Source organism: Penaeus vannamei, chromosome 20, assembly GCF_042767895.1.
Source record: "Penaeus vannamei isolate JL-2024 chromosome 20, ASM4276789v1, whole genome shotgun sequence".
Classification (NCBI taxonomy): domain Eukaryota; kingdom Metazoa; phylum Arthropoda; class Malacostraca; order Decapoda; family Penaeidae; genus Penaeus; species Penaeus vannamei.
The window spans coordinates 34,076,748-34,081,747 of record NC_091568.1 but is presented as its reverse complement, the minus strand read 5'-3'; positions in this window follow the sequence as shown (position 1 = coordinate 34,081,747).

Here is a 5,000-nt window from a genome sequence, read left to right as displayed (position 1 = left end):
ATTTATAACAGGCCTTCAAGTAAACTTCTTTGGGCCTAAGAAACCCAAGCCGGCCACATATGACACTCCTATCGCCACGTTTGCAGTCTCTCAAAGGGTTTATCAGATTCCTTCCTTGCAATTCACTCATGATTGTGTTCTAAAGTCAAAAAAAAAAAAAAAAAAAAAAAACATTCTTAAGATGATGTCAGTAAATGTTTGACGTAAAGCAGATTCTAGATTACGTGATAAAAGGATGTCAGATATACACTCATATATAGAAGTACACGGAAGCACTCGGACATATAGATAAATAGATAGACAGAAATATATATATATATATATATATATATATATATATATATATATATATATATATAAATATAAATATATACATGAACATGTAAATATATAAACACACACACACATTTATTGATACATATATATATATATATATATATATATATATATATATATATACATGAACATGTAAATATATAAACACACACACACACATTTATTGAAACATATATATAGGTGTATATACATATAAATGTGTGTGTGTATATATATATATATATATATATATATATATATATATATATATATATATATATATATATATATATATATATATATATATATATATTATATATTATATATATATATATATACATATACACACACACACTGTGGCAAGGGGTGCAAAAGGTTGCAATGGCGTCCCCTTCCGTGGTTACCTTATCTTGCAGGTTTATGTCGTTTTATTTATTATTTTATTTAGCATATCATTAGAATCGAAGTTAACTGCGTTGATGGAAAGAGTTATTTTCGTAAATCATATAAAAATTACTATGAAGGCAACTCCGTGCTTGTGGAAAATTGTTTTGGCGCCCCCCATTTTCAGCGTCAAGAGGGGCAGTTGCTCCCCCTGCCAGTGTGTGTGTGTGTGTGTGTGTGTGTGTGTGTGTGTGTGTGTGTGTGTGTGTGTGTGTGTGTGTGTGTGTGTGTGTGTGTGTGTGTGTGTGTGTGTGTGTGTGTGTGTGTGTGTGTGTGTGTAAGAATGTGTATATCTGTATGTTTAGGCTTAGAAGCAAACTTCTTTTTTCTAGTTATTTTGGCGTGACGCACGATGCCCCAAACGTTTCTGTCGTGAATGCTCTGTTTATCAGCAGACTTACGTAACGCCAAGGTCTTCCAACACGTACCGACATGATCTAGTTGGCAACGATACGCCTCGGTCCAAGATAAGAAAGAGACGAAGTTGTACAAAGAAGTTCATTATCTACCACGCGCTACTCAGTCGCTGCTCAGTCACTCCTCGGTGGTCGCGGAAGCAGCACCTACTGTGTCGATCCTGACTTACCAGACTTCGATTTTTTAATTGCCATCTTTCGTGAGCAAAGGAGAGCGTGCGGGACTTTTAGCGGCGGTGCTTCCTTGATATCCTTTATGGGAACCTGTGCACACCTGACGACTCCGGATCACTCGCTCTTCTCCCGAGTCCTGCGCCTCCTCGAGAGACTCCAACCCCCTTAGGGACGAATTCCTTGAGACTCGGTGTTCAAGTCAACATCGGTCTGACAAAAGAGAGTCGAGAACTTCTGAAAGTGAACGTTTCCTTAAAGATATCTACGAAAGATGTCTCTTAAGATAGCTGTTGCAGCTCCCCCAGACGTCGGCCTCCAACCCGCTCTTCCCGCCGTCCACGCAGCCGGAGGAAGGCCGTGCCTCGCTTGCAGAGACGCCAACATGTGCAACGCGAACGCCCGACGTCGCTGCACCAGAAACGCCGTCGTCATTATCATCAGGGCGTGAAGACGGCACGTGAATCCACGCCCCCTTTCATCTGGCAGAACCTGAGCTTCTCGTCTTCCGCCCTGAGACGTGCGAGGCAAAGACGTGTCCAGTGGCGCCACGCAGCTTTCCCGGACCTCCCTTCAGCCGAGAAGGAGACAGCCGCCCTGACGGTGTCGGCGAACCCTTTCCTTCTTCAGGGAACTCCACGGCGACGACCTACTTCTGCTGGCCGATCTGTCAGCAAGTTCGGAATCCGCTTTTCAAACTCTAGAAGTATTTTCTGTCTTATCTGTGTAAAATGTTCAAGAGGAAGTATAAATAACCAAACTATTTCATCAGATAAGTTTCAATTCAGATAGAAAATCTGGATAAAAAATCCAAACATGCAATACTGTAGCTGTAGAAACATTTGCATAAATACACAACTCAGCTCATAAAATCGGTATAGTTATTATTTCCTTCCATTTCCTAGGCAATATCAAACCACGACCTATATTTTCCCCATCTCTCTCTCCCTCCTCCCCCTTTCCTTCTCTCAGAATCACCCATTTTCTTTGTTTTTTATATTTTGTATCTCATGCGCTTCTTTAAAATCCCAAGACAAACGACGCAGGTACAGCATGTTGTTGTTAGTACATGTCAGTGCTATAAAGTGCCCACGCATGTTTTTCTTTTCGCTTGTGTGTCACTCACAAATCTACTAATTAAGAACGCACCTTTGTATATCCGAAGAAAGTGCTATTCCAAACTGGTATATCAAGCGAGCTCCAGGTATAGTTTGTTTTCAGTGATGCAAAGTTGACTACTTTTACCGTCTTTTTATACTTTGCGTGTATATTACGATTACATGTATGCTTAGACACACACACACAAACACACACACACACACACACACACACACACACACACACACACACACACACACACACACACACACACACACACACACACACACACACACACACACACACACACACACACACACACACACATGCTTAGCCCATATCAGCTGCATCTACCTCTATCATCGTCAGCTCTTTTACACTCCTTCGCTCCCTCCACATCCTCATACCCCTTTTGAACATACTCATCTACCCCTCCAGTTCGCACCTACTCCTAACCCAGTCGGTCTATTGAACACTAACCACCATTGCCCATAGAAGAATGTATGTTACAGAGTATGATGCATCTCAAGAGTATATCGAAAATTTATTCTCGTGTTCGCATACCTTTGTGTATTACGATGAGCTTCTTTCACGCGACAGGTATTACGTTTGACAGGTGATAAGATAAGATAGGTTAATGAAGACCTGATTAATCGTGTTTGTTCTTTGTTCTCTCTCTCTCTCTTTCTTTCTTTATGTCCGTCTCTTTCTCTTTCTCTTTCTCACTCTGTATGTCTGTCTCGCTCTCTCTCTCTCTCTCTCTCTCCTTCCACCTCTCTGTCTCTCTCTCTCTCTCTCTCTCCTCCCTCTCCCTCCCTCCTATCTCTCTCTTTCTTTCTTTCTCCCCCCCCCCCCCTCTCTCTCTCTCTTCCACTGTCTATCCCCACCTTCCTTTTCCTCTCCTCCTTACCTTGTTTCTATGACATCTATTCCCTGTGTGTATTACTTGACACGTGCTTGGCCTCGTGTGCTTGCATGTTTACTTTCAATGGAATGCATTCATGTTTGAGCGTAAAGCAATATTATTCGTAGAAACATAATCCGTGCTAAGATAAAAAAAAAAAATAATAATAATAAAATAGGCGTGCGAAAGGCTTAATCTTGTGTCAATATCTATGTATGTCTGTGTTTCTCTCTCTCTTCTCTTTCTCTTCCTCTCCCTCTCTCTTTCTCTTTTCTCTCTCTCTCTCTCTCTCTCTCTCTCTCTCTTACTGTTTCTCTCTCTCTCTCTCTCTCTCTTTCTTTGCAATTCTTTTAATCTGTCTTTTTACTTTTATCTTATCACCACAAAACCGAGACATCTTTTTCATAAAGCGACAGCATGCAAAAAAGTTTAAAAACTTTTGTAACAAACGTACCCGATTTACTGTATCTGAAGAAATGAGATCAATAGTTTGACCAAAAACAGATTTAAAAAAGTAAAAAAAAAGTAATAAAAGACATTGGAAAACCTTACCCCCTTTACACTCCACCCTTTCTAAAAAAAAAGAAAAAAGAAGAGAGAGAGAGATAGAGAGAGAGAGAGAGAGAGATAGAGAGAGAGAGAGAGAGAGAGAGAGAGAGAGAGAGAGAGAGAGAGAGAGAGAGAGAGAGAGAGAGAGAGAGAGAGAAAGAGAAAGACAGACAGAGACAGAGAGATAAAGATAAAGATAAGAGGGGGGGGAAGGTATTGTCATGGAGGAAACATCCCGTAAGTATAACAAAAATCCGGTATCTTTATTACACATATTTTCAAACTGTAAAAAAATATTATGTACGTCACTAACGATAAAATCATTAGTAATAAAAATGATGTGATGAGATTACTCTCACTACCTCTACTATGACTACTATTATTATTACTCCTACTATCAGTACTACTGCTAATGATAAGGATAACAGTGATAAAATGATAATAACAATAATAATGATAATAGAAATACTAGTAGATACAGTAACCAGAATAATAGCAATAATCCTAATGGCAATAACGATGATAACAATAATAATAACAATAAAAATAATGATAGTAGTAATAATATCAATGATAATAATAATAGTAATAATAATAATGATAATAGTAATAATAATAATGGCAATAGTGATAGCAATTATAATGATGACAACAATGATAATAACAGTAGCAAAAACAACAATAAGAACATTAATGATGATATTAATAATGACAATGATAATGATAATGATGATAATAATAATAACAATAACAATAATAACAATAACAATAATAGTATTATTAATAATAATAACAATAACAATAATAATGATAATAATAATAATAATAATAATAATAATAATAATAATAATAATAATAATAATAAATAATAATAATAACAATAACAATAACAACAACAACAACAATAATAATAATAATAAAATAATAATAATAATAATAATAATAATAATAATAATAATAATAATAATAATAACAATAATAATAATAATAATGATAACAATAATGATAATAATAATGATAATAATAATAATAATGATATCAGCATTAAAAATTACATTATTATCAATAATATAACTATGATATCTATGTTGAGAATAATAGCA